Source organism: Heptranchias perlo, chromosome 21 (assembly GCF_035084215.1).
Source record: "Heptranchias perlo isolate sHepPer1 chromosome 21, sHepPer1.hap1, whole genome shotgun sequence".
In the NCBI taxonomy this organism is placed as follows: domain Eukaryota; kingdom Metazoa; phylum Chordata; class Chondrichthyes; order Hexanchiformes; family Hexanchidae; genus Heptranchias; species Heptranchias perlo.
The window spans coordinates 24,114,161-24,139,939 of NC_090345.1; the positions used below are offsets into that span (position 1 = coordinate 24,114,161).

The 25,779-nt window shown below is 42.4% G+C and overlaps 1 protein-coding gene across 5 annotated transcripts in view; it reads left to right on the forward strand.

The window, feature by feature from the left end:
• LOC137340303 (G-protein coupled receptor 26-like) overlaps positions 1-25,779 on the forward strand; it is a 420,507-nt gene that overhangs the window by 146,652 nt on the left and 248,076 nt on the right. For 3 of the 5 annotated variants that reach the window (XR_010966760.1, XR_010966761.1, XR_010966764.1), the window contains one exon: positions 12,415-12,507. The exons of the other annotated variants lie outside the window; for them this stretch is intronic. The gene's annotated coding sequence lies outside the window, so the exon portion shown is untranslated. The remainder of the gene's footprint in view (positions 1-12,414; positions 12,508-25,779) is intronic. 5 annotated transcript variants of the gene reach the window in all.

Here is a 25,779-nt window from a genome sequence, read left to right on the forward strand (position 1 = left end):
TCCGAGATGGACTATCCACTCGGCACTTCTGGCTGAAGATGGTTGCAAACGCTTCAGCCTTGTCTTTTCCACTCATGTGCTGGACTCCGCCATCATTGAGAATGGGGATGTTTACTGAGCCTCCTCCTCCCGTTAGTTGTTTAATTGTCCACCACCATTCACAACTGGATGTGGCAGGACTGCAGAGCTTTGATCTGATCTGTTGGTTGTGGAATCGCTTGGCTCTGTCTATAGCATGTTGCTTCCGCTGTTTAGCATGCATGTAGTCCTGAGTTGTAGCTTCACCACGTTGGCACCTCATTTTTAGGTACACCTGGTGCTGCTTCTGGCATGCTTTTCTACACTCCTCATTGAACCAGGGATGATCCCCTGGCTTGTTGGTAATGGTAGAGTGAGGAATATGCTGGACCATGAGGTTACAGATTGTGCTGGAATAGAATTCCACTGCTGCTGATGGCCCATAGCGCCTCATGGATGCCCAGTTTTGAGCTGCTAGGTCTGTTCAGAATCCATCCCGATAGCATGGTGTCCTCAGTGCGAAGACGGGTCTTCGTCTCCACGAGGACTGTGCGGTGGTCACTCTTACCAATACTGTCATGGACAAATGCATCTGCGACAGTTAGATTGGTGAGGACGAGTTCAAGTAACTTTCAGCACAAAAGCTCATGGAGAGTGTATAGGTAAGGGCAAGTCTAACCAACGGAGGGTGCCATTCATTTGCCGCTCACAGTAAATTCTGGCCCCATGTTTCACTGCTCACTCTTTTGCTGTGAAATTGGGAACGTACAGCTCATACACAAGAGCCCAAACACATACAGAGGGTGCTGCTCACGGGCTTTTGCTCGCTAGTGATAAGCTTAATCATTGAAAAGAGATGAAGAAATTTGAACGTAAGACTATACGAACAATGACAGTTAGGAAAAGACCCTCTGGTCCATTCTGCCTGTCCCACAAAATTAATATATACACTCTCCACCCCACCCAAAACTATGTGATCTCCTGGGAGATGCAAAAAACCAAATAAAAACCCAGGCCAATTTGGGGAAAAGAATTTGAGAAATTCCTCCCCGATTCCCCCTAGGCGATTGAAACTAATCCAGGAGATCACTCTGGCCCTGATAATTCTATGCAGTACCTACCTTTTGTACAAGGTGACCTCCGCCCCAGCCAGAAACGGGTCCAGCTCTCGCTTGAAGGAATTCAGCAAATCGGCTTCCACCGCACAAGTCGGCGGCCTGTTCTAGAGGTCCACTATTCTCTGGGAAAAGAACCACCTCCTGACATCTAACCTAGATCTGGCCTTATACAACTTGAAATTGTGACCCCGGCCCTCCCTAACCTATTGAATTGGAACAAACTGTCAACTCGTAGACAGTCGATTCCCTTCATCATCTTATAAACCTCGATCAGATCATCCCTAAGTATACGCTTCTCTAAAGTGTAAAGTCCTTGCACTTTTAGCCTCTCTTGACAACTAAGATGCTTTAAGCTGGGAATTAGTCTAGTGGCCCTCCTCTGCACCCTTTCCAAAGCCTCAATATCACCCATCATGTGAGGAGACCAAAACTGGACACTGTTTTCCAACTGAGGCCTGACCAAGGTCTTGTACAAGGACACAATAGTATGCTTAATCAGCCCTTCTCAAACATTCATTTGGGAATAGTAGGATTTTTGTCAGGATTCATTTTTAATATTTAAAAATTATCTTTTGTGGTGGGACTTAGTAATAGCTGCTTTTTACTGCAACAAATACCTATCCTTATCAATTCAAAAGCATCTTTTGCAAGTGGTCTCACTCATAGCACATTGATGCATATTTGCTTTTTTTACTGCCCTCAGTGTTGGATGTAATATAAATGACTCAATAGAAAGTAGCATTTGCATTCATATAGCACCTTATCACACCTCTCTGAAACATATAACAAATGACTTTGATGTTCATGAGTGTACAAATGTAGTATTTTGCACACAGCAAGCTTGTTTAACAGCAATGAAATGAATAATTAATTAATCTGTTTTTTGGTGGTGTGGATTGAGGGAGGAATATTGATCAGGGCACTTGGAGAACTCTTGGCTCTTCTTTGAATAGTGCCAAAAGATATTGACCAGCCAGTCAAACCCTCAGTTTAATGGTTCATTCAGTGATTTGTAATGAAAGAAAGAAGTGCCACGGGCTTTTTTACCTGAGAGGGCAGGCAGGACCTCGCTTTAAAATCTCATCCAAAAGATGGCTCCTCCTGGCTCCAGAATAAGAGTAGAAAAAATATTCAAACCTACCTTTCTGGTGGCAGCCTCCAGTGGTCCCTTTAACCACCACTGGTTTGCCTTCCAAGCGCCTGAAGCACATGCTGCAGTCATGAGCAATCCAATTTTGGAAAGGAGTTTTAAACAGACATTAGGCCTCCTATTTGCAAATGCAAAAGGCCTAATACCTGTTTCAGGTGCTTGCCCTGGACGCCTATGGAGGATCCTTAACCAATATGGCAGCCAACGCACTGCCGGCACTGAATGAGTTCATGCCCGCTGTAATATTGGACCCTTAGGCAATATTAGACCCTCAGTGCAATCCAATTTCAAGGCCACCATATTCAATTAAACCTTTCTCCCCAGTGTGGAAGCTCAAAGCACCTTTATTGTCCACTCAGTGAGACTCCCTGCTGGGGCGCATTGAAAGGAAATCATTTTAGGAACAGGATGTGAACTGCTATGGGAGGTACTTAATGACTCCCCATTGTCTCAATTCTTATGCAATAAGTAAAAATCTTCTGATGTTTAATAATTGCAATTTAGTCAGAAAATAAATTGAAATTATAACTTGTGTTTCTACAATGTAAAACCAGATGACCCCCCCATTGGATTGCTAATGGTAAATTGGATTATATGTTGTTCTTTAATGACAGAACTGCTATACTATGTAACATATGATGTATTATTCTGCTGTGAAGGTTGAGCAGTGTTTATCCTAGCCTGTTCCTTCAACCTTACAAAGCTTTGTTGCTGTAAACGTCCTGAAGTCAATTACACATTAATTGTTGATGGTGAGGGAAATTTGTGCATTGATAAATACTTGTAAATTTCCAGCTCCAGATCAGAAAAAGTTTCACCATATGACTGCCTCTTTTTCTCTTTTTTTAATATTAAGTGCAATGGACACTGAAAAATCTTACTCATTCATTGTAATGGAAGGAAAATCGTGAGAAATATGTCCGTGATTTCCTGATTATGTGTTGCTGGTGGGTAAGGTTGTGAGTCCCAAGAATGTTGGTACTCATTTTAAGGCAGAAACTTGCCAAAAACAGAAACTAACTTTATTGTCTACTTGGCTAGGTATGAAGTGAGATGAATAAAGATTCCATAGAATACAATGATACCTGTGCTGCTGCTGGGGCCAGGCAGAAAACGAAGGTGATGTCTGTGAAGGGAAGCAGGACAGGATTGAATTATGGAGAGGTGCGGAGGGATAAATATTCTGGTTTTACTTGTTTACTCTTGGGCATCAGGGGCATTTATGCAGAACTTTCCCTTGAAAGATTAAATAAATGGGATGAGGTCCATGCTAGATTGCATATAGTCTGTGAAAGAAGGCCTGATGGGATAAATGACCCTTTTACTTTCCGTGCTTTGATATATTCTTGAATCTTAAAATGCGCTAACAGTGGAAGATATCATACCTACAGCCCTTGATTTTAACCCCACTCACCCAGCGAGAATGGTGCATGGTCGGCGGGGGGGGGGGGGGGGGGTGTTAAAATGAGGCCATGTTGACTTACCAGCCTAAGGTCGCTCTGAGCCCCCGCGCCATTTTATCTTCATTGACTTCCAAGCTGGCCGAGGCTCCCGCTACAGGCAGGCAGGGGCCTAATTCAAAAGTTGCGGCCCAATGATGTCTTGGCACCACAATGTACTCTAAACGAAAAGTCAGGGGGGAGTCCCGCACTGCATGTAACCATGGCAGGAAGCCCCGACTGGCCAGAAGAGGCCAAGGTGAGTGTTAAAAAAATGACTTATTTGTGAGCCAAGAGGAGTTCTCCCCCCCCTCCCCCCCCCCCCTCCCCAGACCCTGCAAGGAGTCCTTGGGCCTCCCCAGCCCCAGCCTCTCCCCCAATCACCTCCAGACCCCTCCTCCCACTGACTACCGGGAAGCGTTCCCACGGGTTCCTGTCTCCAACCTGCCGCCAAATTCCTGCCCCCGACCACTGACCAAGTAGTGGATCTAGCAAGGTTCAGTCAGGTCTCCGGGAGTATTTATGTAAATGAGGCCTGGCCGTTAAATTCGGCAGGGTCTCCATATCTCTGAACTGTCCTAGTGCATCGCTTGCTTTAGGGCCCGTGTGCATCATTCCCACCCCCACCTTTTAAAATCGCGGACACAATATCAATAGAATTCCTTCTTCTATCTTGTGCCCTACCCCTATTCCTCATGGACAGTGTGCATAAGCTATGCTTAAATGATCTGGACAGGGGCATAGAGTGACTAATGTCAAAATTTGTTACTGGCATCCAATTAGGGGGCATGGATAACTGCGAGGAAGTGTGCAGGAGGATGTAGGCAAGTTAGGGGAACGTGCAGATATTAGGTTACACAGCTCAGTGTAGATAAACATGAGAAGGAAAATATAATCATTACTACGTCGGGCCCTCTACCAGGAATGGGGACTCCTCACTCAGGCAGTTGAATAGCCTGCTGATATTTTCTGGGTGCACACATAAAGGGTGACCACCTACCGAGGCACCAGAGGGCATTTAAAAAAAGAAAGACTTGCATTTATATAGCGCCTTTCATGACCTCAGGACGTCCCAAAACCCTTCACAGCCAATTAAATACTTTTGAAGTGTAGTCATTGTTGTAATATAGGAGCCCCTTTGGAACTGTATTCCATCAAGGATCAGCAAACTCAGAAAAAGGAGGGAAAAACTGTCTACCAAGAGAATTTAAGGAAAGCATGACTATGTATACTTAGCTCTATACTTTTTATTGGGATGGTTAATCAATTAATACATTAGACAGGTTAAATAAATAAGTATGAATATAAATTGATTGAAACACTAAACAACTAAAGTCATAAATTCTAAAGAAAGAACTTGCATTTAAATGACACCTTTCATGTCCTCTGGATATCCCAAAGTGCTTCATAGACAATTAATTATTTTGAAGTGTAGTCACTAATGTTATGGAATCAAATACAGCAGTCAATTTATGCACAACGAAGTCTTACCAACAGAAGTGAAATAAGTGACAGTTAATCTGCTTTGGTGGTGCTGGTTGAGGGAGGAATGCTGGACAGAACACCAGGAGAATTCTCTGCTCTTCTTCGATTAGCGCCATGGGATCTTTTACGTCAACCTGAGATTTAACATCTCATCCAAAAGACCGCACCGCCCACAATGCAGCACTTCCTCACTACTGCCTGAAGTGTCAATCTAGATTATTTGTTTTTGTTCAAGTCCTAGAGTGTGGCTTAAAACCACAAGCTTCAGATTCAGAGATGAGAATGTTGCCACTGACTGAAGCTGACACTAAGAAAAAATTATTGACGCAGGTACTGAAATATAAGGAAAAAAACCCATATGCACAGCTGAATTTGTCTTACTGAATTAATATTTGGCTATGAGATCACTTCTTTTGTACCCGTTTTTAAAGTATTTTTTCTCTCTGTGTAAGGTTCCTTGGACCATTGACACAGAGGGTATACAGGAATCTGTTCCCAGTTTTTACTAATGTTGCGTTGTAATCAGATGGCAGAGGTCTGCATAAGCAGTAGTGCGAAAAAGACTCTTCCCTTCCATATAAAAGCTGTTTTGGCTCTTGTTGTTGCTTCCTCAGATAATTCTCCCTCAGATCAGGGAATTCACTATGTGGTTGATCTCAGGTGCAAACCTGAAGACTGTGCAGCACAGCATGTCACTGTATTAACCTGCTGTGCATTGGGACCACAGTTAGAACATTTTCAATCTAAATGTTACCGATCTTTGTGTGCACCATTCAGTTGGCTTAAGAACCTTACAATTTCATAGGATGTTTTATATATACTACCTTGTGAAATATACAGAACTTTGTTTGTCATCTGGGACAACCATCATCTTTTTAATCCTTCCAAAGAACCAGTAAGGACAGACATTTGAAAATAGACCCTTGGTCAGAAATTCAAAGAGTATTTGAAGGATTACCACAAACATTCCTCATCCACTCTTTCATGTATTTTAGAATTGATACTAAAGTTTCCAAGACAAGGCCTCGATTGTGGCTGTCACCAGACAATGACATATTTCTTTTCTTCTCTTAACTTCCCTGTATCATTCTGTATAGGAGAGCAATTTGTCTGTCATGCAACTCAAACAGGGCCCACTCACTGTTCTCATTAAACTGACAGCACAGTTATTAGGAGTAAGCAGAGCCAACAGTCAATGAATTTAGCCACTGTTTTTATGGCAAGCAGCGGCACAAATTTTTCAGTAATTAATTTGATAAATATATATTAATTATGAATTGAGCTGACAGTACCATCAGATTGTCAGCCTTCCAGACAACCTCTGGTGATAAGTAGCTTTATGTTGAAGTGGTCAAATTTCAGTACCTGTCATCCCCCAAATGTCAGGCCCTTGTCACTGGCCCAACCACTCACTGTGTAATTTCCTGTGTGTTGTAATTAAATGGTGTCTTTCTAATTGGAAGCAAGTCTTTAGAACTTGAGCTTCTTCTGTTTCCGTACCAATAGGTTCTGTTGTGCACAACTACATTTGCCAACTTCTTTGGAATAAGGAAAGGTAGAACTAAATATACAATTAAACAGTATCTTTGACCTGCTTTTTACAGTCAGGTGTAGATTGGGAATGTTTGGAAGTTCTAAATTATTGAACAGTGGAGCTGTACTCTCGTGAATTGTTTCTTACAAAGTTACACAAAGTTTTCAAGTAAAAATGCAGCTATTGTTAAAAAAAAACCTGCTTTAAATATTGCAAAAGCCAGTTATTATACAAAGCAATTTAAAGATTCAGGCTCTGAGTGCAGTTTCACCCACCAGCAGCACCTGGCAGGAGTTTGTGGACCCTGCACTGAATTCCTGACATGAACTTCCAATAGGCAAAGTTCAATACTGAGAGCGCAAAGTCATAAAATTTCCCTCTAATATTTGTTCTGGTGGCTAACAATTGTTAGGTATTTACAGCAAGAGGGGTTTTGATAGAGTTGATAGGGAGAAATTGTTTCTACTGGCAGGAGGGTCAGTAACCAAAGGATACAAACTTCAGATAATTGGCAAAAAAATCCAGGGGGGAAATTAGGAGAATTTTTTTTATGCGGCGAGTTGTTTCAATCTGGCATGCACTGCCTGAAAGGGTGGTGGAAGCAGATTCAATAATCACTTTCAAAAGGGAATTGGATAAATACTTGAAACACTTGCAGAGCTATGGGGAAAGAGCAGGGGAGTAGGACTAAACGGATAGGCCGAATGCTGTATGATTCTATGATTCTGTGAATTAGCAGTTTATTACCAGAAAGTTCTAGCACCTGAATGAAAATTAAATATATTTTACCAGTTGGAATTAATCATGATTGTCAATTTTTAACAGAATTGGCAGCTTAGTCATCACTTTGCTGAATCGAGGAGGGAGGTCTTGCTCATAGCATTTTTACTGCTTTAATGTATGCAATTTAACCAAGATAGGGCTCAGTTTCTAACTGGCAAGACAAAAGGCTCTTCAATGGAATTTAGACAGTTCTGTGGAGAAAAGGATCCACCCAGTATTTTGAATGATACTTCGTATAATAATGATAGTAAACATTCAACTGGCAGAGAATAAATTCTGCTACTGGAATGTTAACATCAATCAGTTGTAACTCGTCCAATATATATCCTAGTTAATGGAAATAAGCCAAACAACCTATGTAAATCACTTTTATCCCCCACTGCACACAAGTGTTACAATGTATGAAATGGCATCAAGACACGAGGCAGAAACCTAGATTTGCTTCAGTGGTTCTAAAAGTTCTGGTCAGAACAAAAATGAAATTCTAATATTCGTTTCTACACACCAAAAAGAAAAGAAGTTCCTACAATACAGAGCCATCAATAAAAATGATTTCTAAAAAAAATGAAGAAAGCTTGTAAAGTAACACACACAGCTGAGGACTGTGGAATGTAAATAAATAATCTTAGCTATGTAGATACACAAATAATTGCTTTTTGGGGAATTGAGTTCCAGATTTCCACTACCCTTTGTGTGTGAAAAAATACTTTCCTATTTCACTCCAAAATGGCTTAGCTCTAATTTTAAGATTATGCCCCCTTGTTCTGGATTCCCCCACCAGAGGAAATAGTTCCTCTGTATCTACCCTATTGAATACCTTTATCATTTTAAATATCTCGATTAGATCACCTCTAAGCCTTTTAAACACAAAGGAATACAAACCAAGTTTATGCAACCCATCCTTATAATTTAATCCTTTAAGCCTTGGTATCATTCTGATTACTCTGTGCTCTATTCTTTCCAAGGCCAATATGTCTTTCCTGAGTTTTGGTGCCCAAAACTGAACACAGTACTCCAGATGGGGTCTGACCAAGGCTCTGTACAATTGAAGCATCATTTCCTCACTTTCGAATTCCAACCCCCTTGAGGTAATGTCCAACATTCCATTAACTTTTTTGATTACTTTTTGTACATGTGCACTAGCTTTTAGTAATTTGTATTCATGGACATTTAAATCCCTTTTCTCCTCCACAGCCATTAGTCTCTCACCATTAAAAATATTTCCATTTGTCTTTCTCACATCCGAAGTGGATGACCTCATACTTCCCCACATTGAACTCCATCTACCACAGTTTTGCCCACTCAGTCTGTCTAAGTCTTTTTGTAACTTCTTGCTCCCATCCACACAACTTACTGTTTCTCCTAACTTAGTGTCACCTGCAGCTCTCTATTCCTTCATCCAGGTCATTATTATATATGGCAAAAAGCTGAGGCCCCAGTTCAGATCCCTGAGGAACAATCCTTTATCCCTATTCTCTCTTCTACTTCCCTACATGTCGAATTCCATGTGCTTTCAGTTTTGTTAATAATCTCTGTGTGGAACCTTATCAAATGGCTTCTGGAAGTCCATTTAAATAACATCCATAGACACTCCCCTATCTACCATGCTAGTGAGCGCCCCAAAAAATTCAACTAGATTAGTCAGACATGGCTTTCTTTACCCAGAGAGTGGTTAGAATGTAGAACTCGCTACCATAAGGAGTAGTTGAGGCGAATAGCATAGATGCTTTTAAGGGGAAGTACATGAGGGAGAAAGGAATTGAAGGATACGCTGATAGGGTTAGATGAAGTAGGGTAGGAGGAGGCTCGTGTAGAGCATAAAAATACTGGCATAGACCAGTTGAGCCGAATGGCCTGTTTCTGTGCTGTAGATTCTATGTAATTCTGTGTAATGACCCACCCTTCACAAATCCATGCTGACTCTCTTTGATTAGCTGATACTTGTCCATGTGCTTAGTCACTCTGGTGGGAGGTTAAAATAACAGATTTTTGGAACGGGACTGCATTTCGGCTCCAACTCGCCCACTTCTGGGTTTAACCCATGCAGGTTTGTCTGTGTGTGGACAGCAGACACCAGGAAGTCCCGCCCCACTTAAAGCCAACCGCCGATACTTAAAAGGGCAATGTACCTCATTGAGATACTTGAGGTACTTAATATTTTATGTAATGGATAATTAAAATGAATTTAACCTTACCTGTTCGGGTTTCCCATCGCTTCCGAATCACATCAGGTGAAAGCAGGCGAGAAGGGCCGGATCCATGAGGTGAGTGCCTTTATTGCACTGCTTGTGGGCCCAGAGGAGCAGGAGTGCTACATCCACGCTCAACAAGCTCACTTGGCTGATAAGAACCCAGCAATTGGCCGCCCGCCTTCCATCATAGTGGACCGCCACCTACCTCTGACTCTTCACCCGACCTCCACCGACCACCGATCTTCTTCCTAGCCTCCCGATCTTCTTCCCGGCCCCCCGATCTTCTTCCCTGGCCCCCCGATCTTCTTCCCCGGCCCCCCGGATCTTCTTCCCCGGCCCCCCGAATCTTCTTCCCGGCCCCCCGATCTCTTCCCTGGCTCCTCGATCCCTTCCCCAGCTCTCCGATCTCTTCCCCGGCCCCCCGATCTCTTCCCCGGCTCCCCAATCACTCCCTCCCTCCCTCCCTCTGATCCCCGGGTGTGGCCTGTTGCAGCAGGTCTTCCTGCCCAACAGCCAGCCAGAGCGTGAAATCTGGAAGTACAATTGATTGGTCGCAGATCGCTTCCTGCCCCACTTACCTTCTGGGTTTCGCACCCGAAAATCATCTCCCCGGCTCGAAGTTAAAATTTACCCCTCTGTCTATGATCATAGTTTCTAGTAACTTCCCCACAATTGGTATTAAACTGACAGAACTGTAGTTATGTGGTTTCTCCCTCTCTCCCTCACTTCTTAAATAATGAATTGACATTTGCAATGTTCCAATTCAAAGGCACAATTCCTAAATCTAGAGTGTTTTTGAAAATTATGACTAATATATCTGCAATTTCCTCAGCTATTTCTTTTAATACCCAGGGGTGGAAACCATCAGGTCCTAGAGACTTGATTATATTAAGTCTTACTATTTTCTCCATCACCATTTTTTTTTCACTTAGATTAAATCTACTATGTTCCTCTCCTTGTCTTATTTTAGGCTCCCTTGTACTGCTGGTATTTTGTCCTCTTCCTTCACTGTGGAAACAGATACAAAATATTCATTTAACAAGTCTGTAATTTCCTTATTATCCATTATAGCCTCACCTGCATCTATCCTTAATGGGCCCAGACTCCCTTTTACAACTTTCTTTTTAATATATTTATAAAAACTTTTGCTCTTAGCTTTAATATCTCTTGCAAGTTTTTTTCATATTCTCTTTTTGCACCTGTTATTACTTTAAGCAGTACCATAAAACATACTTGCATCATTGTTAATTTAGGTGCAAGGATTATACTGTGGACCTTTTTGTCCTAAGTTGCAGCCTAACACTGGATGTATTTAGAAGTAAATATCTCAGTGAGACACAGACACGTTGACACCACTAAGGGTTCCAAGATATAACTAAAGAGCTTTTGTGCATTTGTCAGATGTCAATGCTCACTTATTAGTACAGATGGAATGAAAAATATTCAGATTGCTTTGATCATGATATCAGGCAGTAATGATATGTTTGAAACAATGATAATTATAATCCATTTGACATTGCTCCGTTTGAGCACTAGTGCCTGCTTCTAAAACCCTTTCAATCTGAGTGTCTATAACTGCATTTCTGTATCTAGATATCTATGCGAAAGTATCTGTGGCTGCGCATCTGTGTTTGTCTATGCATCTGTGTGTCTGTATCTGTGAATACGTATGTGTGTATAATTGTATATGCCCTTGTGTCCATGTATGTATATGTGTACCACCAAGTTTGTGAATGTATACAAATGTATGTGTACATAGGGCTGGTTTTAACCCTGTCCACCATGTACAATCTATGTACTGAAGCGCTGTTCACAGCAAAACACTTTGTGGGAAGTCACAATGACTTCCCCGTGCAGGCCTCCGGTTACAATTGCAGGCGGGCCCTGATGACGTTATCAGAGCCCAATCTGCACATTTACTGGAGGACCCCGCTGATTTCCGACAGGTGTCCCACCTTCTTGGAAGAGCAGTTAATATTGGAACCCGCAGGAAGGTAGCAAGATCGGTGCGGTGAGTTGCTCTGCCCAATTTCCGCTGGGCAGGCAGGATTAAAATCGGCATTTAGGTCACAGAGTGCTGCAGACTGCAGAATTGCAGCCCAATAGGAAAGGGGTGGAAAGGGGAGATGGTCTCCTAATACTGCAGTGCCTCTGTATCTGTGGTGCAATTATTCTCCTGATACTTCAGCCCTGCCAAATCGGCCCTGTTGTGTATGGATTCATTCTGTGATTTGTATTTGAACTTTTCTGAAATGCAGGCGTCCTAAGTCTTGATTCACGACAGGCAGATGAAGCCCAATTTTTACCAGTTTTATTTCTTTAAAGTAAACCTCCTGCAACTCAAGATTTGGCATAAAAATGGGATTTTGACATTGCGTTTTGAGCCAAGATCTGATGGATTTGTGAAATTCATATCAATGCACAAAACATACAGTTACTAATCGGGAAAAGGATACTGATGTGTAAGAAACTTTATGTAATAGACGGAGAAATCCTTGCTCAAAGTGTAGTGATGCAGATGTAGCATCAAATTACACCTTCCCCACCTTCAATTTGCCATGGTTCATTAAGCTTGTAGTGTGGGAGGAGGCACAGTCAGCTCCGTGAACACACACTGAATGAATAAGGTTACAAGCCATAATTTTCATACCCTGGAATCAGGCCAAAAGCTGTTACAACTGTTTTTCCTTTCCAGGAATGAATTGCCTCCCTCTTTTTAAAGTGCCATGTGGAACCATCTAATTTTTGAAGTCAATGGAAAAGAAAATCGGACAGCCGATCCAATACTGTGAGTTTCACCTCTCTGCCGAAAGTGAAAGTTTCGTCCATAATCCAGAAAGACACTTTAGTGCCGTACTGAGGGAGTGCTGTACTGTCAGGAGTGTTGTCTTTTAAATGAGATGATAAACCAAAGCCTTGTCTGTCCTCTGAAATGGATGTAAAAGATTTCACCATTTGAAAAAGAGCAGGGGAGCTCTCCTGGTATGTTGGTCAACATTTATCCCTCAACCAACATCACTAAAAAAAGATTATCTGGATATTTATCTCACTGTTGTTTATGGGACCTTGTGCACAAATTAGCTGTGTTTCCCTATATTACAACAGCGACTACACTTCAAAAGTACTTCATTGGCTATGGGACAGCATTACTATGGGACAGGCTGAGGTCATGAAAAGCACTATATAAATGCAAGTTCTCTCTTTTTCTATTAGTGTTAAGTACTTGGAAACTTGCTTTAAGATCTACATTTGTTATTTCACACATACATAATACAAACAAGTCTCAACAGCCGACATTTTTGTAAGTTGGAATCATATAGTCAGGTACTTGCACATTGCTTCAACAGACACCTGGTTAAACTGGTGGTAGGCAATAATTGGCTCCCACAGGGGTGGAATAGTGTTGGAGAATTACTAATCTACCGTCCGATTTTCCATTTATAAAATGCAAACAGAAATAAGGCCAACTATTCCTTTGCCTTTTGTCCACATTAGTGTTGTTTAACTCCTAACATTCATAAACAGTCCTTAGGGGTCAAGATTTCAGCCATGTATTCAAACTGAATTCTAGAAAATTGTAACTTAAGATTTATTACTTATTATGTTTCAGGCTTTTAAACTACCATTTTCTTTCAACCGTTATACAGCATTTCCCCTGACTAGACATTGTCCTCCACAATAGGCAAGTAAGCTTATTATGACCTCTTCCCTTGCAATAAACCCAAACCATAAATTGCATATTGAATTTTAGTAGGCATGTCCTTATGGCTGCAGTTTCTCCGAATAGCAGAAACATTAAATGCAAGATCAGAGGCTATTGTAAAAGCAAATAGAGTGTTAGGATATATTGCCAAAGCAATTAAATACAAAACAAGAATTACTATTCTGTTTCTGTATAAAGCCTTGGTTGGGTCCCATCTATAATATAGTGTTCCGTTTTGGTTCCCTCTTATGGTGGGATATAAAAGGCTTGGGAAAGGTTCAGAGAAGAGCCACTAGATTCCATGTGAATAGGCTATTCAAGCTAGATAGGTTAAGATGGACCCGGGGACATAAGTATAAGATACATAAACGTAGAACAGGTCAGATGTTAGGAGAGAGTCGGTGACCTTGGGACAAGTTATTCTTAAAGGGTTGGTAAGGAATTTCCCAGAGTTTTCCCCTAAATTGGCCTAAGGTTTTTTTCTGGTTTTTTTTGTCTCTTCCATAAAATATCATGGCTGGTGCGTGGTGTGTTGGCGGGGAGTATGATGGATGAGGGTGATGGTGTGCAGAGGTTACACCATGACAGTATAGGACAAGCTCAATGAAGCAGCTGACCTTTTAATGGGGCATAAATTACTCACCCGAGGACACTGTTCATCAGTTGCGTCCTCTCAAACCGCCGGTGGAGACAGGGAGCAAGTTTGCGCACTAAAACTAGGAAATCGCGAACATTTGTTCACCGGTGGTTTGACAGGTCCGAATTAAAGGGCCACCCACGTCATAATCAATAAAATCATTAAACATTCGTAAACTTACCCATCTGCCCAGCTGGAACAAAGATACTTATGCCACAAAAGGAACGCTGGAAAATACCAGCCCTACTTTTTAAAAGCACGATGATTGTTAATGACGACTGTGAAACAACAAAAAATTAAATTTTAAAAATGTGGAATGTCAAATTACTTTTATTTTAATATTTTTTGATCATTAAAAACATTTCTAAAAGTTAAAAATTTTTTGAAAATGTTTTTATCTTTTAACTTCTTTAAATTTCATTACATTAAGTCATTTGCTTGGCTTTTTATAGTGCGATATGTTAAATTTTTACTTAAACTAATATACAGAAGTTAACTGTGAAAGAATGATTTCTAGTTTCCTGCTTGTGGGCGTGACTTCTCTTCTTGACAGATTCTGTGGGCGGGGCTTCCATTCCCACAGTCTCTATCGGTTCCGAATGAACCTGTGCTGAAGTTACAGCGCTGAACGTAAAAAAAAATTGAAAAGGGAGCAAGTGGACTTCGGAGACCACGAGGTAAGTATTTTCGTAGTGTTTGTCTGCAGGATGAGCGGACAGCCTTGCCATGCCGATCGGAGCAAGTTCCAGCCCAATTTCTTTTTTCATATGTTCCTAGAACTGTACAGGCTGAAATCATTGCAATATTTCATTACCAATTAAACAACAATGCAGCATCAGACACAAATAGTCATTGAACAACAACACAATTTGCATTTATATAGCGCCCTTAAGATAGTAAAAGGTCCCAAGGCGCTTCACAGGAGCATTATTAAACAAAATTTGACACCGACCACATAAGGAGATATTAGGACAGGTAGAGTTAGGTTTTAAGGAGCCTCTTAAAGGAGGAGAGAGAGATGGAGAGGTTTAGGGAGGGAATTCCAGAGCTTAGGGCCTAGGCAGCTGAAGGCACGGCCGCCATTGGTGGAGTGATTAAAATCGGGGATGCAGAAGAGGCAAGAATTGGAGGAGTGCAGAGTTCTCAGAGGGTTGTAGGGCTGGAGGTGGATACAGAGATAGGGAGGGGCGAGGCCATGGAAGGATTTGAAAACAAGGATGAGAATTTTAAAATCGGGGCGTTCCCGGACCAGGAGCCAATGAAGATGCAATACTGCACAGCACTCTTTGGAATATCTCCTGTAAAGAGTTACTTTACACTTTTCAAACTCCCCCTTTAATCCTGAGAAGGACCTTAGTTGAACTAAAATAGTCCTTTGTGATTTTAAAAGCCTCTTCAAAACATCCGTCTGCACTGGCTGCTTTCTGGGAAACATTCCTTGTTCCATGACACAGCAATTGTTCTGAGCTGATCTTACAGGTGAACTCCCTGAACAGCAAAACCATCCAGCTAAAAGCCCAAGATCACTTTGATCTCAGAATCGCAGATCAAAGAGACAATACTATATTGCCATTTGACAAAGAAATTATTCTCTTATACATTGCTCTAAATTTAAAAACAATGTTACACAACTTATGCAAGACAGGAATAAATTAAAATATGTTGATACTGAGTAATAACGTGGAACTTAAACAGGGATGTTCATTTGTTTGCTCAATTGTAATATATCACGACCAAGTGCGGTCAGCAACAGTCTTCCGTACTATACATAAATTCACACAGTATCCCTTCTTTCTAATTAAACAACAGATCAAAGTAAATCTTTAGCAGTAATTCAGACAGTGATCAATTGATCAGTCATCTTGAATGTTACAGAAACTATTTAACTTCAGCGGCATAAGATTTTACAAATGTAAACAACCATCAAAAGACAAAATTTTTATTTTTATCAAACAATTTGCCACCATGTTCAATTTCCATCCTCTTGTGCTGATTATTAAAACTGTCGAGCTCTCCTGATGGCTCAGTTTGTAAATGCGCTGGGCAATGTGGTAGTGACCATAAAGCACAGGAAGATCCCATGTTTGATTCCTGATCCATACTTAGCTCAACTATGCTGGATTGGCAATAAGGACACTACAAATTAAAACCGATCTCCCCTGGGCTAGGGAGAGTAAAAATAGGGGTAAACACTGCTCTTGATCACTAGCAAGTCACTTGCCGGCATTTGTTCTCTAGGCTTATACATGAAGATTGGCCATTTGAGCAAGGTATCAGAGGGCGACTAATGCTCATGAAGCCATACCCCAGCAAGAGTTTCCTTCTTCAGGAGAGATGTGGAAGAAAAAATAAAATAAAACAAAAACTGCTCTGACACTGACAAATGTTTAAATGCTTTCATATGGCAATTACCAACAGAAGGAGGAAGTAGCTAAATGATAGCTGCGTGGATTTACCAGAAGGGCAAAAACCTGAACCTATATTAATAAGTACCTTCAAGAGGAGCGGTAATCATTGGGGATAGAAATTCTAAGACCGCATTTGCCCAGTCGGCTGCTATTATATTAAAGGACACCAGACCTTGGTGGCAGTGGGATAAATTACCTGAGTTACTCAAAATGACAGGAAAGTGTAAATTATAGTAACATCACAGGCAATTTTCATTATAGATGGATTATTATCTGAGAGCCTTAGAAATCTTTGAGTTGAGAAATATGAGTGCTGGGGAATAGAACAATTTCCTATCTTTTGCACTCAGTTTTAGCATCAAGCACTCCCAGGTCAGGTGCATGACAACAACAAGCTACACTTATATAGCACCTTCCGTGTAATAAAATGTCCCAAGGCACCTTACAGTGGACACAAAGCAAGAAGGAGAGAAATTAGGAGATTAATGGTCAAAGAGGTAAATTTGGAAGGATTTTGAATGAGTAGGGAGAAGTAGAGAGGCGATAAAGAATTCCAGAATGCAGGCAGGTGATAGAATGATCAACCGCTGATGGTGAAGGGTAGGTCCCAGTCAGACGAGCAGTGGATGCGAACTGGGGCTGGAAAAGGTTGCAGAGGTAGGATATAGCGAAGCAAAGGAGGAGTTTGAAGATGAGGATTATGTTGGGGAACAGTAAGCAGGTGAAGATTGGCAAGGATGGGGTAATGGGTGGGCGGAACTTTGTACAAGATATAATACAGAACGAGATAAGACAGTGCAAGAGCAAAGAAGTCATGATGAATTTGTACAAAGTAGTGGTTAGACCACAGCTAGAGTTCTATGGCTTGCATACCGTGTGGACTCATCAGGAGATAAAAGGGATGATAAACTATAGTTATAAGGAGAGACTTGAGATAACGGAATTATTTCTATAGGAGCGGAGAAGGTTAATAGGAAATTTAATAAAGGATTATAAAATTATGTATGGTTTTGACTCCCCACCCAGATAAAATAGTCTTTCCCTATTCATCCTATCAAGACCATTTAAAATTTCTATTTTACCTGATCATGAAATGCTCAGTACTGAACTAAGACTGTTACAACAGTAGAATGAAATTAGTCTCTCCCTTCAGCTTCATTGGCTCCATTTTCCTCAAGACAGCAGCACCAAAAAATTCTCCGCTCATTCCCCTCAAATGCCTTTATAGGTGGAAAAAAGTTAGTAGGTTAAGGCTGGCAAGATTTCAAGCCCAGAAAACCAGTTTGCCACAGGTCCATCTCAGGGCTCAGCTGTCTTGAGAGAAGGGCCACCTCCATCCCAAGAAGCTCATAGTTATGTTGAGCAACCATCCATATCTCCGACTCCAGACCCTGAAGTGGCATTGAGAAGAAGTGTTGGAATGGGTGAAAGGAAAAATAGACAAGTCACAAAGTGACTTAGCTCGCACAGTCTTTTGAAAATTGTTGGAGTTTGACAGATTTGGATAATGTTCATGATTGTTCTGAATGAAACATGAGCTATTTTGGGATAAGAAAATTGTTCGTGGCCTTAGGGCCTTATTATGACTTCTGCTATTATTGAAGTAAGCTGGTTCTTGAGGGGATACATAGGGAAAATCAATGGAGCATCCTGGTTATTGCAGAGGTGGGATGGCAAGAATTGGATTACACAGTGCTGGAAATGTCCCAAACAAGTCTGTCTCTCTCTCTGTCTCTGCTGCTGTGTGAGACCCTGCAGTCTCCTCTTCCTGACAATGGTCCTCAGCCTTAGGAGGTTCAGCCTTGGACTTTCTGTCCTCCTCTGGTATTTCAATCTCCAAGCCTTTCTGATGGGCAAAATCATTGAGAATACAGCAGGATACCACAATTCATGGCACAGTATAACGAGCATAATGGAGGAATCTCCCAGACCTATTTAGGCACCTGAATCTTACCTTCAATATGCCTATGGCTTTTCAATTTTAAGGCGAATGTGGATGTGAGCCTTGTTGTACCACCTTCACTGGTGGTCCTTCTCAATGGTGTCAGTGGCAAGGTAGAATTGGATGCCCCTTATCTCCGAGAAGTTAGCCTGGTTCTAGAGGAAGTTTACTAACCTCCCAGTAGGATGATGTACAGCCTTCTTATGCATAAATCCACGGATATATTCAAATAAAATCTTCTGGGTCTCTACACTCTGGTGGCTAGGTATCTTTAAGATGGGCCTGGAACTCCTGAGGTGCAGCCAAATAAGCCAAGCCTCCCGGGTTCTCTGCTTTTCTTTCTCCTCTTCCACCTCCAGCAAATAAATCAAAGAGGGGAAACCCATACTGCAGCCTAACAGTATATTTTAGGGAAACTTTCCAAATAAAAATGTGTTAAAGAACACTTTAAAATGTAGGTAGGAGCCTCTAAAATAAAAAAAACTAAATATTTTGACAAAAGACCAATCCAAAGTTAAATTATGAGTCTATATAACAGCAAATTGAAACACAACAATACACCTTTAAGATTCCAGCATCAGTCTTCCTCAGCTTCTGTTTTCAGATGCCCTTGTTTTTATTTTGGAATACGTTCAATGGGAAGTCTTAAGGTGGAAGTATCAGAATTTAGGATGGATGACATAATCCTGGCCTAGGAACATAGGAACAGGAGTAGGCCATTCAGCCCCTCGTGCCTGCTCCGCCATTTGATAAGATCATGGCTGACCTGTGATCTAACTCCATATATCTGCCTTTGGCCCATATCCCTTAATACCTTTGGTTGCCAAAAAGCTATCTATCTCAGATTTAAATTTAGCAATTGAGCTAGTATAAATTGCCGTTTGCGGAAGAGAGTTCCAAACTTCTACCACCCTTTGTGTGTAGAAATGTTTTCTAATCTCGCTCCTGAAAGGTCTGGCTCTAATTTTTAGACTGTGCCCCCTACTCCTAAAATCCCCAACCAGCGGAAATAGTTTCTCTCTATCCACCCTATCTGTTCCCCTTAATATCTTATAAACTTCGATCAGATCACCCCTTAACCTTCGAAACTCCAGAGAATACAACCCCAATTTGTGTAATCTCTCCTCGTAACTTAACCCTTGAAGTCCGGGTATCATTCTAGTAAACCTACGCTGCACTCCCTCCAAGGCCAGTATGTCCTTCCGAAGGTGCGGTGCCCAGAACTGCTCACAGTACTCCAGGTGCGGTCTAAACAGGGTTTTGTATAGCTGCATCATAGCTTCTTCCCCCTTGTACTCTAGTCCTCTAGATATAAAGGCCAGCATTCCATTTGCCTTCTTGATTATTTTCTGCACCTGTTCATGACACTTCAAAGATCTATGTACTTGAACCCCTAAGTCCCTTTGGACATCCACTGTTTTTAACTTTTTACCATTTAGAAAGTACCCTGTTCTATCCTTTTTTGATCCAAAGTGGATGACCTCACATTTGTCTACATTGAATTTCAATTGCCACAGTTTTGCCCATTCACTTAATCTATCAATATCCCTTTGTAATTTTATGTTTTCATCTACACTGCTTACAATGCCACCAATCTTTGTGTCATCAGCAAACTTAGATATGAGACTTTCTATGCCTTCATCTAAGTCGTTAATAAATATTATGAATAATTGAGGCCCCAAGACAGATCCCTGTGGGACTCCACTAGTCACATCCTGCCAATGTGAGTACCTTCCAATTATCCCTACTCTCTGTCGCCTTTCGCTCAGCCAACTTCCTAACCAAGTCCGTACTTTTCCCTCGATTCCATTGGCTTCTATCTTAGCTAACAGTCTCTTATGCGGGACCTTATCAAATGCCTTCTGGAAGTCCATATAAATAACATCCATTAACATTCCCCTGTCCACTACTTTAGTCACCTCTTCAAAAAATTCAATCAGGTTTGTCAGGCACGACCTACCTTTCACAAATTCATGCTGGCTCTCTCTGATTAACTGAAAATTCTTGAGGTGTTCAGTTACCCTATCCTTAATTATAGACTCCAGCATTTTCCCCACAACAGATGTTAGGCTAACAGGTCTATAAGGGGATAGAATATAAAAACAAGGAGGTATTGCTGCAGTTATATAAGGTATTGGTGAGACCGCACCTGGAATACTGCATACAGTTTTGGTCTCCATACTTAAGAAAAGACATACTTGCTCTCGAGGCAGTACAAAGAAGGTTCACTCGGTTAATCCCGGGGATGAGGGGGCGGACATATGAGGAGAGGTTGAGTAGATTGGGACTCTACTCATTGGAGTTCAGAAGAATGAGAGGCGATCTTATTGAAACATATAAGATTGTGAAGGGTCTTGATCGGGTGGATGCAGTAAGGATGTTCCCAAAGATGGGTGAAACTAGAACTAGGGGGCATAATCTTAGAATAAGGGGCTGCTCTTTCAAAACTGAGATGAGGAGAAACTTCTTCACTCAGAGGGTGGTAGGTCTGTGGAATTTGCTGCCCCAGGAAGCTGTGGAAGCTACATCATTAGATAAATTTAAAACAGAAATAGACAGTTTCCTAGAAGTAAAGGGAATTAGGGGTTATGGGGAGCGGGCAGGAAATTGGACATGAAGCTGAGTTCGGATCGGTCAATGCCCTGTGGGTGGCGGAGAGGGCCCAGGGGCTATGTGGCCGGGTCCTGCTCCGACTTCTTGTGTTCTTTAGATTTGTGGTTGGGATCAGATCAGCCATGATCTTATTGAATGGCGGAGCAGGCTCGAGGGGCCGATTGGCCTACTCCTGCTCCAATTTCTTATGTTCTTATGTTCTTATAATTCCCCGGTTTCCCTCTCTCTCCTTTCTTAAAAAGTGGAGTGACATGTGCAATTTTCCAATCTAGAGGGACAGTTCCTGAATCTAGAGAACTTTGAAAGATTATAGTTAGAGCATCTGCAATGTGCTCACCTACTTCCTTTAAAACCCTGGGATGGAAACCATCTGGTCCTGGGGATTTGTCACTCTTTAGTGCTATTATTTTCTTCATTACTGTTGCTTTACTTATGTTAATTTTATCGAGTCCCTGTCCCCGATTCAATATAAGTTTTCTTGGGATTTCCGGCATGCTATCCTCTTTTTCTACTGTAAATACTGACGCAAAGTAATTGTTCAACATGTCTGCCATTTCCCCATTGTCAATGACAATATCCCCACTTTCAGTTTTTAAGGGGCCAACACCGCTCCTGACCACCCTCTTTTTTCTAATATAACTATAAAAGTTCTTCGTATTGGTTTTGATATCCCTTGCGAGTTTCTTTTCATACTCTCTTTTTGTAGCTCTTACTATCTGTTTTGTGACCTTTTGTTGATCTTTGTATCTTTCCCATTCGCCTGGATCTGTGCCATTTTTTGCCTTTTTGTATGCCCTTTCCTTATGTCTTATACTGTCCCTTATCTCTTTAGTAGTCCGTGGCTGTTTTTTTTGGCAAGTAGAGTTCTTGCCCCTCAGGGGTATAAACCGATTCTGTATCACGTTAAATGTTTCTTTGAACATTTCCCACTGATCATCAGTCGTTTTACCCATTAACAGATTTGCCCAGTTTACTGTGGACAGTCTCTGTCTCATCCCATTGAAGTCGGCCTTACCCAAGTCTAGAATCTTAGCAGCTGATTCACTTTTTACCCTTTCAAACACTACATTGAACTCGATCATGTTATGATCACTATTGGATAGATGTTCACGCACAGTTAAGCTGTTAACTAATCTGGTTCATTACTCATTACTAAATCTAGTATGGCTTGCCCCCTTGTTGCCTCTAGGACATATGCTGTAGAAAACTATCCCGGACAGACTCAAGAAATTCGCTACCTTTCTGACAGTTGCTATTCTGCTTTTCCCAATCTATGTGAAGGTTAAAGTCCCCCATGAAGACTACTATGCCTTTCTTACACGCTTGTCTAATCTCTGCATTTATACAATCTAGCACTTCAGAGCTGCTGCCAGGGCTCCTATATACAACTCCCACTGTAGTCTTAGATCCTTTCCTATTTCTCAATTCAACCCATAAGGTCTCTGTTGGCTGCTTACCTCTCGTTATATCCCCCTTTATCATTGAAGTGATTTAATCTCTAATCATTAAGGCTACTCCTCCCCCTCTTCCATTTTCCCTATCTCGCCTGTAGACCTTATAACCTGATATGTTTAGTTCCCAATCCTGACCATCCTGCAGCCATGTCTCAGTAATAGCTATCATGTCATACCCTCCAATTTGAATTTGAACCTGTAGTTCATTTAATTTATTCCTTATACTCCGTGCATTTGTATATAGAACTCTTAGTTGGGCCACACACCCTAGCCTGACCTGCAGCTTTGATGCTGGGTTAATCGCCTTACGCCTTCTAGGTTTTATTTTGTCGTGCCTAAAGTACACTTTCTTTCCGCTGCTCTACGCTTTTCCCTTTCACTTGTTCTTGAACAACTGTTTGTACTATTTGTATTGTAAATTTCCCCTGGGTCTTCCCCTCTCTTGCTGCTCTCAACTTTACTCCCTTCTGACTCCCCGCTCAGGTTCCCATCCCCCTGCCACTCTAGTTTAAACCTTCCCCAACAGCAGTAGCAAACACCCCCGCGAGGTCTTGCTCGGGTGTAACCCGTCCCGCTTGTACAGGTCCCACCTTCCCCAGAACCGGTCCCAATGTCCCAGGAATCTAAATCCCTCCCTCGTACACCATCCCTGCAGCCAAGCATTCATCCGGTCTATTCTCCTGTTCCTATACTCACCAGCACGTGGCACTGGTAGTAATCCTGAGATCACTACCTTTGAAGTCCTGCTTTTTAATTTATCTCCTAACTCCTTAAATTCACCTTGCAGGACCTCATCTCTTTTTTTACCTATGTCGTTGGTACCAATATGGACCACGACTACTGGCTGTTCACCCTCCCCCTCCAGAATGCCCTGCAGCTGCTCCGTGACATCCTTGACCCTAGCACCAGGGAGGCAACATACCATCCTGGAGTCACCCTTACAATTGAATCCCCTATCACTATATCCCTGCCACTCTTCTTCCTCCCCTCCCGTGCAGCAGAGCCACTCGTGGTGCCCCGAACTTGGCTCTTGCTGCTTTCCCTTGATAAGCCATCTCCCCCAACAATATCCAAAGCAGAATATCTGTTTGAGAGGGAGATGGCCCCAGGGGACTCCTGCTCTACCTGCCTCGCCGTTTTACTCTGCCTGGCGGTCACCCATTTCCTTTCTGCCTGCATAATCTTTACCTGCGGTGTGACCACCTCACTGAACGTGCTATCCACGATAGTCTCAGCATCGCGGATGCTCCACAGTGAATCCACCCGCAGCTCCAGCTCCGAAATACGGTTAGCCAGTAGCTGCAGCTGGACACACTTCCTGCACACATGGTCGCCAGGGACACTGGTAGTGTCCATGACTTCCCACATAGTGCAGGAGGAGCATATCACGGGTGCGAGCTCTGCTGCCATGACTCGCCTTAGACTCTCAGACTCTCCTCCCGCTCTCGGTCTCTCCTTTTATACTGTGCTCACCTCTCGGACTCTCCTGCCTCACCTGTGACGTCGCACAGTAGTTTTCTCTTGTTGCAGGTCTGCTGCTGCTTTTATTCCCCAATCTCAGTCTTCTACTGCTCAGGTCCACTGCCGCTCTGCGGAAAAAGTTAGGAAAAGCAAGGCAAAGCAGCACCTCGTTCCTCCACTTCACCGAACTCCTACACTTACTAACCTCTCAGCAGATCACTCTGTGTTGGCCGCACACCGTCCTGTCACACTGACAGGCCCCTGTATTTCTACAGTTTGTGACTCAGATAAGTCTTCAGGAACCAGTTTAATCCAGCTAACCAATTAACTTACTACAGCAGCTGTCTCCGCTGAAGCCTGACAGAAACTTAAAAATTTAAACTTTAAAATTGAACTTAAACAGTTGAAAGCAATATACACTAGATTTTAAAGAGATTAACCCTTAAACTCCCACACTCACCAAACTCTCAGCAATTCACTCTGTGTTGGCCGCACACCGCACGCCTATTCCTGTCATTTCCATGGCTGCACTCTTGCTGGGGAGGTTGGGTGGGGTGCACATCTTACAGCCTTGCTCACTTCCGGTGGAATTTAGGGTGGACCAAGTCTGTTGTAAAACTGATGGATCCTTTCTCGTTCCCAAATCTCGACCCCTCCCAATAGTCAAGCCCAACCAAACCATCGGAATTTCAGGGCCTGTATTTTTAATGCAGCTGTAAAATCGTCCTCCTTGGCATTTTCACTGGGAAAATAATTTCTCAGAAGCACTCAAGATTTTTGATTATAAATTTCAGGCTTTCAAAATGTTAAAATTTGTTCAGGTTACGGTGGTTTCTCTATAGGCTCTCCCAAACACCCAAGATACACCAGCCCCTTTATGTAGCCTCAGACCTTTTTTTTAGTTTAGGCCCCTTAAAAAGGGGGAGGGGAGAGGGTTAGGTATAAATGTGTCCCTTTTTTTGCTGACACTGAGGCCACCTTTGTCATGCCGACAGATCAATTAAAAAAAAACAATTAAATAATGATTTTATTGTCCGTGCCCATTATGCACTCCAGTCACAGTGCTCAACAATCGCGGAAAGCCTCAAACGTATCGACAGACACTGTGTGCTCCCTCTCCAGGGCCACCCGGACACGGAGAATACCACGGAAAAGAGGCAGGCAGCCGGAGTGAATACCCCCAGGGGTCGCATCTTGCCTGGACCTGTAGATGGCCACCTTGATCAGGCTCAGGAGCAGACCCATGAGGAGATCCTCCAACATGCCCAACCCCTCCTCACCAGGTGGCCGAAGATCAGGAGTGTGGGACTAAAGTGCAACCAGAACTTGAGAAGCAGCCCCTTTAAATATTGAAACGGGCTGCAACCTCTCATACTCGATATAAATGTTGAAAAAGAGACTCATCCAGGCCACAGAAATTACAAGCAGCCTGGGAGTCCATAAAATGGCTTAGCAACTGGTTTGTGGGCACGGCTCCGTGCAATACTCACCACTCCATATCTCCAATGGTACAGGGGAGGACTCCCACGTAGAGACCCCTCCCTCGGGGACCCCCGCCTCCACCGGACGGCAAGATGGTACGCCAAGGCGTGTCCAGACAGGAGGCGAGGGCGATGAAGTGGAGTGGAATGGTATGGAGGGGATTTCCGAGAAACGGCTCAAGTTGTGAGGCGCCACAGAACTTTAAGGCTTGCAGTAGCATAGCATTTTCCTGTGCCTGTATCAATCAGAGGCCTCATCGCTCCTCTACCCATGGAATGCTCCCACTATTTAAATTAGCACCAACAGGGAATTGTGGTACTAAACTTTAACCTCAAGCACAGTGTTGAGCTTGAGCCTCAG